We start from the raw sequence: 15,807 nt of genomic DNA on the forward strand, positions 1-15,807 counted from the left end.
AAAGACCAGAACTGGAAAGGAGAAAGTTGCAGAAAAAGGTAAACAAGAAGTTGAGAAAGAGAAACTGATAGAACTAAAGAAGGAGAAACTAAGAAAGATTTAGTTCAAAAGAAAAGGAAATATTATTGATCCATCTACTCCACTGGTATCTGGCAAAAGGAAGAAGCAACATAATCTAAGGAAGAAAATAAATCTCTAAGGGCTAGTGTCAAACAGACTAAGGTTACTGGTAAATCAACTAGGAAATCTTCAAAGAAATCGGTAATAGAACTTTCACCTTTTTAAAAATTAATAATAAATATTAAAGAGTATGGTTTATTGAAAGGTGTAAGGAAACTCTATGAAATGTTTAATGAAGATGAACAAAGGAAGATAGAGGATGCAATTGTTTACATGATGAACACATATAGCAAGGCTCTTATTGAGCTGCAAGGGCAAATTCCTAATTATCTATACAACAAGATTGATGCTAGATGGTAGGCTACTATGAGACAAGATAGAGAATTTATTGAATATATACTTAAAAATCTTCAACCGGAGGTAACCAAGGAGGAACTAAATGATGTTTTGTTAAATGCAAGATCTTCCTTTAGATCTATTGGTTAATAGATTTTCCTTTTCTTTGAGTTCTTTATGTTTTTAAAATAATGACTCGTGCATACCCTTCATGAAAAAGAAAATGTACCAACAGTTGGGTAAACCGAGTTTAGGTTTACCCTTTAAATAAGAGTGCAACTCCTCGTAAGATGTTCAATAAGTTTTTATGCAGATTACTCAAAAAAACAAACAACTTTTCACTAGAAAGTGAGAAAGGATTTCACAATCATTTATCAACACAAAAGAACGCTGCAAAATATTTATTAATAAGTGTAAAGATCATAGACTTTACCTCTGCACATAGCCATTCAATGTAAAATTTATTCCACCCAAAATACTCAAAGTAGTGTAAATGTTGATTGATTGTCACTCATGCCTCACAAAACAAGGGGGATCAGAGCCATTTAAACAACAATGAAGTACCATTTAAACAAAGAGAATCAATGAATTTATAGACTAAGAAAGAATTGGTAATGCAAATAGCATATTCTGCACATAAGTATATATCCCAACAGAGATTGCTAATCGTTCAAACACATAGATTTGAAGATCATATCAAAATATCATTTCATTCAAGTACCAGAAATATCTATACTGAAAATCCAAAGAAAATTAAGTCTGTTCCTTTCAATCAAAAATTTTTAGACCTTTAAAAAGACTTTTAGAACCATATAAATAGCGACTAGGCTATGATAGTCTGCTACAAATAAAACTAGAGTTAAATGATTAACTCTATCCCAAAGTTAAAAAAGTTTAGTTCTTAAAAATGAAAAGAAATAATTAAACTAGAAAAGTGGCATGAGCCACAAGCAACAGAGGCAGAATCAGGCTCCAACAGATGATGTGGCTTCAACCTATTTGTCTTGTGTTGTGGGAGTACTTCGAATGTTCTGCCATTCTAGGTGAGCTGAAGAGAAGTTTAAAATGAGCTCGTAATGTGGGAGGCCTATATGTAGGATTCGTTGCTTCCAGACATCTTTCTTTTTTCTTATCTATAGGACCTTAATCCTTATGCATTTCTAGATGATCAAAGCAGACAACCAGCATAGATTGAGTTCTTGCAACCTTTGAGAAATCTTCAATTGTTAAGGACTTTGTTTCTTGAATCTGCTGTATTCAATCTTTGAAAAATTGAATCATCTTTGATGAATCCTCAAGCATTTTCTTACCCTCTTTTAGAAGTTGAAGGTCTATGCATTTCATGTCTTTTTGGATAGTGTAAGTCAATTCCTTCAATTCTTTGAGAAGTTTGAGGAATTCCTCATGTTCTTGCTAAATGATTGAGTTTCTCCACTCAATATTTTCTTTGCAAACAAAGAGTACATTATCTTCTAGGCCATGCACTGACTTCTTAGTGAGGAAGTTCATCACTCCATATCTCTATGTATCTCTCATCTGTCTCAACATAGCCAACCATTTACTTTTCTCTTTTTCCCAAGCAACTATTTCTATCTCTAACTCTTTCCCAATAGACTCTGCATTCTCGAACACTTTGATGAAATCAAAGATATAGCTAGTTCCCTGTTGTGCAATTGATTCAAGCCATTCACTAAAGACATCTATAATCATTCAACTCCTTTGAACCCGATCAGGTAACTTCTGGTTCATGGGTGATTTAGGATCGAATGATAAAGAAACTTGGGAAAGAGTCCAGGGATTTGGTTTTTGGATAGCATTGATATATTGAGCCATCTGTATTATAATCTGCTTCATCTCATTCTTGTCTTTTTCATCCTTCCAAGTCCTTATGAGAATCATTTTGGTTGAAGACTCCAAATGTTTAACATCAGCAACCTGAGAAGTTGCCCCTAGATCAATCTTTTCAATGATAAAATCTTTTTCAGTGACATTCTCGACCTCCTTATCTGCCAGGGGTCTAGCCACTTCTGCAACTCGATGTCCCATTTTCTCATCCACATCGATCATGGTTTCTATTTTGAGTCTTTTGGACTTTGAAGTCCTTCCTAGGCATTTGCTAACCATATACTCCATTGGGATTGAAATAGGAATTACATTTCTCTTTTTAGTAAGTGAGGCACTCAGCCACTTGGGAATGGTGGATGTTTCCTTTGGTAATGGGAATTATTGGTTAATGGTGATAAGAACCATGGTATTCCCAGAATCTTTAGGTTACAAGATTTCTTTTCCTTTATCTGCAACATATGTGATGGGCTGGTCCTGCATCTAAGTATCCATTGCATCTTGAGTTTCATCCTCAGAATCTAAGTCCACTACTAGTGAACTTGCCAGGTTTTTCTGGTTACTTTTCCTAAGGCAAAACCCACATAAGACTCTCCTAGACTTGAAATTTTGGCCTTCTCCATCCTTTGTTTCCTTTCACTTGCAATATCAACATCAATGTTAGAAGAAGGAAGAGATGTTTGGGAAGCCACACGAGTTTGACCAAGTTTGTTATCCTTAGGTGTAAGAGTAGGCTTTTGTCTGAAACGACAATCTTTCAACCATTTTCTATTCTTCTGATCACATTAAAGGTTCTGGTTTGAATGCTATCGTCCCCTTTCCTATTCCAATCAATTTCTAGGATAGGATGTCCCTGCATCCTTTCATTGAACTAGGGGTCAACTACTTCCTCATCTCCATCTTCTTGCACCCTAGAAACATTCATAGATAAGCCCATTGTGACAATTTTCTGAACCGTGAACCTTGACCACAACCTTCTTCTAATTTTGAACTCATCAACATAGTTCTCCCAATAATCCTCTAACTAAGGTTCATGCCGAAAATCACTATAAACCTCTAAATTATCTATAGAAAATGCCCAACTATCAAATTTGTATCTGACAACATTCAATTGCAACTTGAACTTGTTGAATTCAAGTTCAAGGTTCAATGCGTCTGAAATAGATGCACAACTATAGTGATCAAGTTTTACAAGAAATACAACCCCAGACTTCCCTCCACTCTTTTTGTTAATGTATGCTAGTTGACGACAAACTTCAATTAAAACATAACTATCCAGAACAAACTGAGGTAACCTGAAAGGTTCACCCTGAAAATTGCCAACTCGCATATAAGTGAACTGAGGGAATTAGATAAAGTAACTACCATAAATGTTGATGAATTCCGTGTCCTTAGTTGTCAACCTCTTGTTTGTGTTTCCCTACAATTCATAATCTAATCTCCCTGCAAAAATGTCATTCCATCTCATAAAATTCTTTGCATATTTGTGTTCCTGTAGTTGAGGGTAATATTTATATACCTTTATTCCATCAATCCAAGGTTCATGATACAATCCATTCCAATCTTGGGTACATGCAAGCATATAAAAAAATATGAAGACGTGAAGAAACCACTCATTCCTGCAAACCTATTCAGACTTGTGCAATCTTTCTACAATTACCTGCCCCCAATCTAGGTAGGTGCTTCCGTTCACCATAACTTGGATGTAGAAGTACATCTAGTCTTCCTAGTAGAAGGCATGGGCATTTCCTTTTAACCTATTCAACAAAATGACAATGTCTTGCACCTCTGTAATAAAGTGTTCACTAGTAAGCGGCCTTGGCAACTTGGACCCCCCCTTTTGAATCTTCAGTAACCAATTCCTGGCAATCACACTTTTGTAAGTACTCTTCTTCTCAAAAAAGAATGAGTATGATGTGCTAATAGTCTATTGTTATTTTGGCATGGTTTTGTCATTGATGTCAACACCTACTAAACACTTATCAACTCTGGCACTTTGGAGAATCAACAAAATTCACCGACAAGCAAGTAACTTATCCACAGTCACTGGTATCTGGTACACCGATAGGATATAATGATCACTGATAGTTGGAAGGGCATGGGAAACACTTGGTTATGTCAAATACATTGTGTGGAAACCTTGTCTTGGATTTTTGTTAATTGGCATATTCATATTTACATATTTGCTGTTACCGACAAATAGGTCTAGGTTACACTGACAGATTTATCTTTTCTAGATCAGCATGGCACGCTATGGAGATGACTTATTATTGTTGTAAATGCATTAAGCTGACATGGTGAATTGGTTATTGCATCGAGTATTAATTGATTTGTAAATTAGATTTATTGTATTATCCTTTAGAGCCGACCTACTAAAATTGGTCTTAGGGTATGGTATAAATGTCAGATCTTATTTGTAAGATCGAATGTGGAATGTGAAAAAGGATTGTGTGAAGGTATATGTGAGAATAAGCAGAGCTATACATGCAGACATCATTTGAAGGTTGAAGGAGGGTTTTTGTGAAGACAATCAGAACTACACTGGTACTGAATCCAATAGATGAAGATGCTATTTTGAGCAGTACAATCTTATTGGATTTAACCATCCAATTGTAGTCAATGTGACTCCTATTTTGTGATTGAGCAGTGAGCTCTAGGCACTTGGCCTTTCTACATGTGCAGACCCCATTTGTATACACTTACTATCTATAGTAGTATCATCTAATTGTGGGTAAGGTTTCCCACTGTGGGTTTTCCCCTTATAGGGTTTCCACGTACAAATATTGGTGTTATGTGTTGTGGATGACTTTGTCTTTTTGTTTCATGCATTAATCCTTACCGGTATTGCAATTAACTGTTAAAACAGTCTATCGACATATTAGACTAGTTTACCGGTATTAAGAACTAAGTTGGTTAAGTTGTTTTTGGTTTGAATTTGTTGGATAACTGATTCAACCCCCCCCCCCCACTCAGTCTTCTCCAGGACCTAACAATTGGTATTAGAGCTTAGTCCTCTTTTGTAGAAGTTTAAAAGCTTGAGGAGATCCAATGTCTACTAATTATTTCAGGAAGGACAGTCCTAAACTTGATGGAACCAACTATGGCATATGGAAGATCAGAATGGAGACACATCTAAATTGCATTGGAAAGGACATCTGGGATGTTACAAAGAATGGTTATACTGCTCCCACTCAGAGTTGGCCCAATCCACCTAACTTGACTAAAGATGAGGAAAATGATTGCAAAGCAAGAGAAGCACTTTTGAGTGCATTACCTGATCAGAAAATCATGGGACTATCAGATAGGTCTACTGCTAAAGCTATTTGGGATTATTTGGAAACACTGAATGAAGGAGATTCCATAGTCAAAATTGCAAAACTTGAAAGCTTTCGGGTCAGGTATGAAAATCTGAAAATGGAAGAAGATGAAAGGATTTCTGCTTTTATGGAAAGAGTAAATGAGATTGTTTTGGGTATTAAATGTTGTGGAGGAACCTTAAGTGAGGATGAAATTGTTTCAAAAGTTTTAAGAGGATTGCCACCGGCATATAAAATGAAATTCACTGCTATAAATGAGTTAAGAACAATACCTAATACATCAGTAACTAGGGATACATTGATTGGAAAACTTTTAGCTTTTGAAAATGAAGAATTTGGTCCTGTTGCTACTATAAAGACACATTTAGCCTTTAAAGCATCAACATCATCTGCACTATCATTTGACAAATCAGATTGGAAAGCCTTTTATGCAAGAGAACTTGAAGCACTATTTGCAAGGAAAATGCCTAAAGGTCCAATTGGAAGTAAGTATGAAGGTAAAGCACCCTTTAAATGTTTTAACTACAATAAGATTGGTCATATGGCTTCAAGATGCCCTGATAGACATGCTAGACTAAGAGAAGAAGCTAGAAGAACATACAAGCCTAACCCTGAATATCAGAGATATAGATTTAAGAAGAATAAAGACAAATCTTGTTACATTGCTGATGAAGGAGTGACTGATAATTCTGATGTGGATCTGACAGACAATGGATGGATTTTTGGTTCTATAACAGAATATCAACTGGCACCTACTGCTCAACCGGTAGAACAGGCCTTGGTAGCTAAAGTTGAAGTAAAGGATGAGTGGATCATTGATTTAGGATGCTCACATCATATGACAAGAGATAAAGGTAAATTATTGAACTTTCAAGAATACAATGGAGGCTTAGTAAGATTTGGAGATGATAAAGCTTGTTTGATCAAAGGCAAGGGTACAATATCTCTTGATGGTAAGCATAATACTGACAATGTTTATTATGTTGAAGGTTTAAAGCATAATCTTTTGAGTGTTGGTCAATTAGTTGAGAAAGGATTTCAGTTACAATTCAAAAATGGAAAATGCAAAATCATGAATAGAACTGGCTTGGAAATTGCAACCGGTAATTAAACTAGAGGTAATATCTTTTATTTGAATAACATTGAAAAGACATGCTTAATTGCACATATTGATGAAAGTTGGCTATGGCATAAGAGACTCTATCATGTAAACTTTGATTGCATGGCGAAAATCAGTACTACTAAGGCAGTTAGAGATTTACCTAAAACTGTCAAACCTCACAATACAGTATGTAAGGAATGTCAATTTGGAAAACAAGTTAGAGCTAGTTTCAAAAGTATTCCATAAAAATCCAATAATGCTCTTGATTTAATTCATACTAATTTATGTGGTCCGGATAGAACTAAAAGCTTACAAGGTGATAAATATTTCATGCTAATAATTGATGACTATTCTAGAATGTGTTGGGTTACTTTTCTCAGAGAAAAATCAGAAACACTTGGGAAGTTCAAACTATTCAAAGCTATGGTAGAAAATGAAACTGGTAAGAAAATCAAATGTCTAAGTTTAGATCAAGGAGGAGAATTTACATCTAAGGAATTTAATGCATTCTATGAAGTAAATGTAATCAGAAGACAACTATCAACACCTCGGACACCACAACAGAATGAAGTTGTTGAAAGGAAAAAAAGAACTATCTTGGATGTAGCAAGAAGTAAGTTATCAGAAGAAAACCTACCACATGTATATTGGAGAGAGGCAGTAAGTCTAGTGGTCTATACATTCAACAAAGTTCACATCAAAGGTGAAACCGGTAAGACCCCTCATGAACTATGGTTTGGTATTACTCCTACTCTTAAATATTTCAAAATTTTTGGAAGTAAATGCTATATCAGAAGAGATGAGGATATTGGAAAATTTGATCCTAGAAGTGATGAAGGAATATTTCTTGGTTATTCATCTAAGAGAAAGGCATATAGATGTTTTAACAAAAGATTGCAGAAAATTGTTGAGAGTACAAATATAAAGATTCATGAACAATTCAGAGGAACTTCAAGGTATATAGACTCTGAACTGGCAATAGAAATTTTGACAAATGAACCTACACTGAATCCACCGGTACAGAATGAAGATCTAGTTAGACTGGTATCATCTAAAAATTCCACAGTAACTGAGGAACAACAACAAACAAAGACACCCCGATATGCAAGACTGAATCATTCTGAAGATCAGATAATTTGAAACAAGTATAAAGGAGTTATGACAAGAGGAAGATTGACAAATGAAGAGGTATGTCTTATTTCTCAAATTGAACCATCATCAGTTAATGAGGCATGTGAAGATAAATATTGGATTAAAGCTATGGAAGAAGAATTAGAACAAATTGATAAGAATAACACTTGGACATTAGTTCCTTGACCTAAAGATAAAAATGTAATTGGAACCAAATGGGTATTCAGAAACAAACTTAATGAAGATGGTAAGGTTATCGGAAATAAATCAAGACTAGTGTGTAAGGGATATTCTCAGAAAGAAGGAATTGATTACAATGAAACCTTTGCACTGGTAGCTAGAATTGAGGCAGTTAGATTGTTTTTGGCTTTTGCAGCACATAAGAACTACAAAGTATATCAAATGGATATTAAATGTGCATTTTTGAATAGAGATCTTGAAGAAGAAGTTTACATTGAACAACCTGGTGGATTTTCTTTGACAGATAACAAAGATATGGTTTGCAGGTTAAGAAAAGCTTTTTATGGATTGAAACAAGCTCCAAGAGCATGGTATGCAAGATTGGATAAGTATCTTTTGAAGATTGGTTTTTCTAAAGGTAATGCAAACAACAACTTATATTATAAAGTGACTAATGATGAAATCTTGGTTATAGAAGTTTTTGTTGATGATATAATCTTTGGAGGAGAAGATGGATTCTATAAAGAATTTTCTATTAAAATGCAGCAAGAATTTGAAATGTCTATGATTGGAGAAATAAAATTCTTTTTAGGATTACAGATTTCACAGACTGATAAAGGTATATTCTTGAGTCAATCCAAATACTTAAAGGAGTTACTAAAGAAATTTCGGATGGAAAACTCTAAATCGGTAAGCACACCTATGACTACAAATGACAAACTATCACTAAGGGATGAATCTACACCTATTAATCCAACTAGATACAAATCTATGATAGGAGGTTTATTGTATTTGACACAAACTAGATCTGATATTATTAATGCAGTATGTATTGTTTCAAGATTTCAGAGTAATCCTAGAGAAAATCATGAATCAACAGTAAAAAGGATTTTCCGGTACTTACAAGGCACTATAAATCTTGGATTATGGTATCCTAGAGATGAAAACTTTGAATTATGTGCATACACAGATGCAAATTGGGCAGGAGATGTGGATGATAGAAAAAGCACCACCAGCGGAGCATTCTTTCTTGGAAGCAGACTAGTTTCTTGGTTGACTAAGAAACAAAGTTGTACATCTTTATCAATAGTAGAATTAGAATATGTTGCAGCAGCAGCTAACTATACACAAGTACTATGGCTTAAGAAAATGTTGAAGGACATAAAGGTAAAATGCAAGGAACCTATTACTATCTATTATGATAACACTACAGCAATTGATATATCTAAGAATCTGGTATTACATTCTAAAACCAAACATGTTTCTATCAAACTGAATTTTCTAAGGGAAAATGTTGAAGCAAAAGAGATAAAATTGGTTTATGTGAATACTAAAGAGCAGATTGCAGATATCTTCACTAAACCTCTACCTAAGGAGACTTTTGAATATCACAGAGACCAACTTGGGGTCATATCCCCACCAGTAGAGACTTAGGAAGTTGATGTTTGTCATCAATCGGTAGAATTTATAGAGAAATCTTTTACTCCAGCTTTGATGAGAAAGCTACTTCTCAGGGGGAGTAGTTTGTATACTAAATTGATTGGTATTTTGTATATGAACTTGGCTTGGTAATAACTTTGGTATTTGATGTCAAAGGGGGAGAGATTGGTATGGAAAAACACAAGGAAAACACATGTTGCTCCCAGCGGGAGAGATTGTTATTTGGGAGAGATTATTACTCTCTGTATCTATATTTTGATTTCTGGTTATGATCTCTTTTTTGGGAGATTGTTGGTTTTTGGTATTTGGCTTTTCTGTTTTGGCACTTTGATGATTTTTCCATTTTGTGTTGCCATCAATGCCAAAGGGGGAGATTACTGGTATTTTGGTATGGTTTTGTCATTGATGTCAACACCTACTCAACACTTATCAACTCTGGCACTTTGGAGAATTAGCAACATTCACCGGCAAGCAAGTAACTTATGCACAGTCACCGCTATCTAGTACACCGATAGGATATAATGATCACCGACACTTGGAAGGGCATGGAAAACCCTTGGTTATGTTGAAGACATCGTGTGGACACCTTGTCTTGGAGTTTTGTTAATTGGCATATTCGTATTTACATATTTGCTATTACCAACAAATAGGTCCAGGTTACACCGGCATGTTTATCTTTTCTAGATCAGCATGGCATGCTATGAAGATGACTTATTATTGTTGTAAATGCATTAAGCCGACATGGTGAATTGGTTATTGCCTCGGGTATTAATTGATTTGTAAATTAATTTTATTGTATTATCCTTTAGATCCGACCTACTAAAATTGGTCTTAGGGTATGGTATAAATGTAAGATCTTATTTATAAGATCGAATGTGGAATGTGAAAAAGGATTGTGTGAAGGTATATGTGAGAATAAGTAGAGCTATACATGCAGACATCATTTGAAGGTCGAAGGAGGGTTTTTGTGAAGACAATCAGAAGTACACCGATACTAAATCCAGCATATGAAGATGCTATTTTGAGCAGTACATTTTTATTGGATTTAACCATCCAATTGTAGTCAGTGTGACTCCTATTTTGTGATTGAGTAGTGAGCTCTAGGCGCTTGGCCTTTCTGCATGTGCAAACCCCATTTGTATACACTTACTATCTGTAGTAGTATCATCTGATTGTGGGTAAGGTTTCCCACTGTGGTTTTTCCCCTTATAGGGTTTCCACATACAAATATTGGTGTTATGTGTTGTGCATGACTTTGTCTTTTTGTTTAATACATTAGTCCTTATCGGTATTGCAATTAACTATTAAAACTGTCTACCGACATATTAGACTGGTTTACTGGTATTAAGCACTAAGTTGGTTAAGTTGTTTTTGGTTTGAATTTGTTGGACAACTGATTCACCCCCCCCCCCCACTCTTAGTTGTCTTCGGGACCTAGCACAGTCCAGTCCTCATATGGCTCCTTATGATGTATACCCATGGCTACCATTATAGTCTCCCTATCAATTTTAAACAACACTTCACCATTGATGTTCCTGATACACTTGTGTTCTACACCATACATATTTATACATTACAATACTAACTCTGGGCATTGGGTAGCAATGAGAAATACGATAGTCTCAATCAAACCACTCTTCACTATTCTCTCCATCATTGAATTCTGAACTAGATTTTTGGCTCTCTCAAGAAAATTGAAGATATCCGCCAAGGCTAATGAAGTATCTCCCATAGCTGGAAGTGAACTAACCAGGCAATAAGTGCAACCTAGTTTTGGCAGAGTAGGCCTCATAATGGCCCCTCTCATTTTAAACAAACAATTATAGGAATGCAATGAATTTTATGATAGTTCTGATACTTAATGTTAAGTACAGATGCCAAGCTAATAAGATGGAATGGGGGGTAATATAACCAAAACTGCTAAACATGCAAACTCAAAAGCATATAAACATCATAACACTCATAACACTCATAACACCAGATTTAACGTGGAAACCCAAATAGGGAAAAACCACTATGGGATTTTAGACCCACTAAGAAATATACTCTTCTAGAGTATGCTTGGTTAAAAAAAATCGTGTTAAAGATTACAAACACATTGCTAGATGTGACCCAGTTAAGGGATTTCCCTTCGATCTGTTAAGATCTTCACCTTGTTAGAAGTGACCTTGTTAAAGGATTTCAAACACTCAATCAGAATGTCACCTTGTTAGAGGTTTTTACAAATAAGACTGTTAAGTCCACTCGGTTAAGAGATTTTCTATCACTTTATAAAATAACAGTAATAAAAATCTATCTGCAACTTCACATCTAAAATGCTAAAGTAGATTCAAATACTCTGTTGCGGTCTAATCTTGTCCATCTATTGCGGTCTATACTCTGTTATTCAAATAAGTCTTCAAGATTCTGTGCTCGGTAATCACTATGTAGCATCCCTATGCATACACTTGCCCGCATACATTGTTTATCAACAGTTCCTTATTTATAAACAATTTGCCAACTGCTTAATCTCCTTGATCACATTTCCCATGATCAATCATAGCCATCAGATCTTTAAACTTTTACTAGGTTCAATGTATCCTTCGATCTGAAAATGTTTTACCCCACCTTGGAACTTGCATACATTTCTTGGAACTTGTGCTAGGGTATTGCGATTCAATCTGAGCTGTAGATCTTCCTGTCGATTTTCCTTTGCCATAGATTCTTTAACAAACTTCATTCATGACATACGAATCATTTAATCATAGACAACTCATCAGCTTCCTTCATTAAATAATACTTTTATTCATTCAAATGCATTATGTTACTTCTAGGTTGCAACTCGGTAAATACTAAACTTCACTCGATAGACATACCGCCTTCATTAACTGATAGCGATAAATTTAGGGTTTACCAACTAGGTTCCTTAGGGTTTACCGACTAGGTTCTTTGCTTGGTAACATAGTATAGTATTAACCTTACAATCAACAACATATGTAGGATATCAAAACAATCTAAACATCATGATCTCATCATTGTCTAACTCAGTAATAGTTTCCCATTGAGTAACTTATTTCTCCCCTTATTCATCACATTCTTTCTGTGTCTTTTACCAACATCTTTATACTCATCAAATCATACTTCTTAAGATATGGCAACATCATACTGAATTAGAAAATCAATTTCTTGACATCAATGACAAAATAATAATATTAAGATAGTAAACATCCTTAATCAGTTTTATCCATAATCATCAACAACCTTCTCAATATCCTTATTGAAATGCCAATAATCTCTCCTTGTCTGTTATAATGCCAACAATCTCCCCCTTTGGCATTGATGGAAAAACCAATTGATTTGACCGAATTGATTTGAATTGCTGTGAGATTCTGAAATGCTGAAATGCTCTCCCCCTGTCATCAGTCTTCTCCCCCATACATTAGTATCCACTCCTTTTCTCTAGTCTTCTCCCCCTTTGACAACAATGCCAAAAAGTAAAGAACTAAAACTAATTTCTTCATATATGAAGTGATTTTTATCTATTGTGTGTCAACTTAGTCTCAGTCAGAGCTTTTATATCTTCAATTCCTATTCCCTGTATTGTTTCCTACACACCTTTAGAAAACATCCTAAAGTGTGTAAATCAGCATCAACTCCTAAAAAATATTTTGTAGAGTCATTGAATTGATGCTTTCACTGATCTCAGTCAATGAGTAGAAAATAGGGATAGGACCCCTAACTTACTTCTGAGATACTCAAAAGTGTCCCTTGGCAGTGGCTTGGTGAAGATATCTGCTATTTGTTCCTTTGTGCTAACATACTCCAACACCACTTTCTTCTCTTGAGCTTCTTCTCTAAGATAATGATATTTGATAGAGATATGCTTTGTCTTAGAGTATATAATAGGATTCTTTGAAATGTTAATGGCACTAGTATTGTCACAGAATATAGTTACTAGCTCGGTAACTTTCTCATTTATACCTTCCAATAGTTGTTTGATCCATGCTATGTTGGTACAATTCAATACTGTAGCAACGTATTCAGCTTCTGCTATTGACTATGAAACACATCCTTGTTTCTTGCTAAGCCAACTCACTAGTCTTTCTCCTAAAAAGAAAGCTCCTCCACTTGTGCTTTTCCTATAATCAATGTTGCCTGCCCAATCAGCATCAGTATAAACTTTTAAATCAAAGTCATTTCCTTTCTGATATACTAAGCCATAATCCTCAGTGCCTTTCAAGTATCTGAAAATTCTCTTGATTGCTGTCATGTGTGTTTCCTTAGGATTTGTAGAGAATCTTGCAACTATACCTACTACATGCACTATGTCTGGCCTGTTGTGAACAACATATTGCAACTTTCCAATCATGGATCAGTAAAGTGTCTCATCAACAGATGCAGATTCATCATTCTTTGATAGTTTATAGTTGGTAGTCATAGGAGTACTTACTGGTTTTGAATCCTCCATTCCAAATTTCTTCAAGATTTCCTTTATGTACATGGATTGAGTAATGAAAATCTCATCTTTCATTTGCAGTATCTGTAAACCTATAAAATACTTTATGTCACCGATTAATGACATCTCAAATTCTTTGCTCATTTCATTTCCAAAGTTCTTACATAGAGAGTCATTTCCACAAAAGATAATATCATCAACAAATATGGTTGAGATAAGTATTCCATTTTCATCATTCTTCATGTACATGTTACTATTTTCACTTGTTCTTATAAAACCAATCTTGATTAGATAAGAGTGCAATCTTTACCATGCTCTAGGTGCTTGTTTCAAACCATATAAAGCATTGTTCAATTTACATACCTGATCTTTATTCTTGTCTTCAACAAATCCTTCAGGTTGTTCAATAAAAACTTCTTCTTCTAATATACCATTCAGAAATGCAGATTTGACATCCATTTGATATACCTTGAAATTCTTGTAAGCAGCATATGCCAACAATGTTCTTACTCCTTCAAGTCTGGCCACAGGTGCAAAAGTCTCACCACAATCAATTCCTTCTTCTTGGGCATAACCTTTGCAAACTAGTCTTGCTTTATTTTGAATGACCTCACCCTTTTCATTCAACTTGTTTCTGAAAATTCACTTTGTACCAATTACATTTTTGTCCTTCGGTCTTGGGACCAGTGTCCATGTGTCATTCTTCTTGATTTGATCAATCTCTTCTGTCATAGCATTTATCTAATCTTCACTATTAAATGCCTCTTTCACTATTCTCGGTTCAAATTTAGATATCAGACGTGTTCTATCTCAGTTTGTTCCTTGTCATAACTGGATCATCCTTATCTAATCTGACTTGATGAATGATGTCTTCTGACATACTTGGATAATACAGGCTGGGTAGGCTCTATATGATCTTCTTCATCACTCAGTAACTGAATATTCTCTTCATTTCCTACTGCAGTTTTCTCGATAGGGCTTGTCGTTTGAACATAGACAAATTCATCATAATCTTCTAGTTCTTTGGAGTTTCCTTCATCATTTCTTTCTACAAATTCATCAATTTTCACATTTTCACTTTCTACTATTTTGTTAGATGATTTGATCAGACATTTAAATGCTTTACTTCTAGAAGAATAACCAAGAAATGTTCCTTCTTCACTTTTCTGATCAAACTTGCCATTTCTATCATCTTTGTGCACATAGCATCTACTTCCAAAGATTTTAAAATAACTTACATTAGGTTTCTTGTCATACCAGATTTCATATGGTGTTTTCAAAGTTTCTTTCTTCAGTTGTACTTGGTTCAAGGTGTAAACTGTTATGCTTATTGCTTCTCTCCAAAATGTTTGTGGCACTTTCTTTTCAATCATCAGGGTTCTGGCACAATCCATAATAGATCTATTTCTTCTCTTAGCAATTCTATTTTGCTGTGGAGTTCTTGGTGTAGAGACTTGTCTTTTTTATACCATGATCATTGTAGAATAAGTTGAACTCATCAGATGTGAACTCTCCTCCTCTATCTGATCTAAGACATTTCAATTGTCTTCCTGTTTCATTTTCAACTCTTGCCTTGTACCATTTAAACATTTGAAAAGCTTCTAATTTTTCTTTTAAAAACATTACTGACATCATCCTTGAATAATCATCCACAAATAATATGAAATATTTATCACCATAATAACTTTGAACTTTCATAGTACCACAAAGATTAGTGTGCACAAGATCTAAAATTCCCTTAGAAGTGTAGGACTTACTTGTAAAGCTTGATCTTGTAATTTTACCCATCTAACATCCTTTGCACATAGCATTCTTAGGTTTCTCAAGACTCGGTAGACTTGTTACTCGGTGCTTCTTGCTTATTTTGATCACATTATCAAAATTTACATGACAAAACCTTTTAT

Source organism: Cryptomeria japonica, chromosome 7 (assembly GCF_030272615.1).
Source record: "Cryptomeria japonica chromosome 7, Sugi_1.0, whole genome shotgun sequence".
Classification (NCBI taxonomy): domain Eukaryota; kingdom Viridiplantae; phylum Streptophyta; class Pinopsida; order Cupressales; family Cupressaceae; genus Cryptomeria; species Cryptomeria japonica.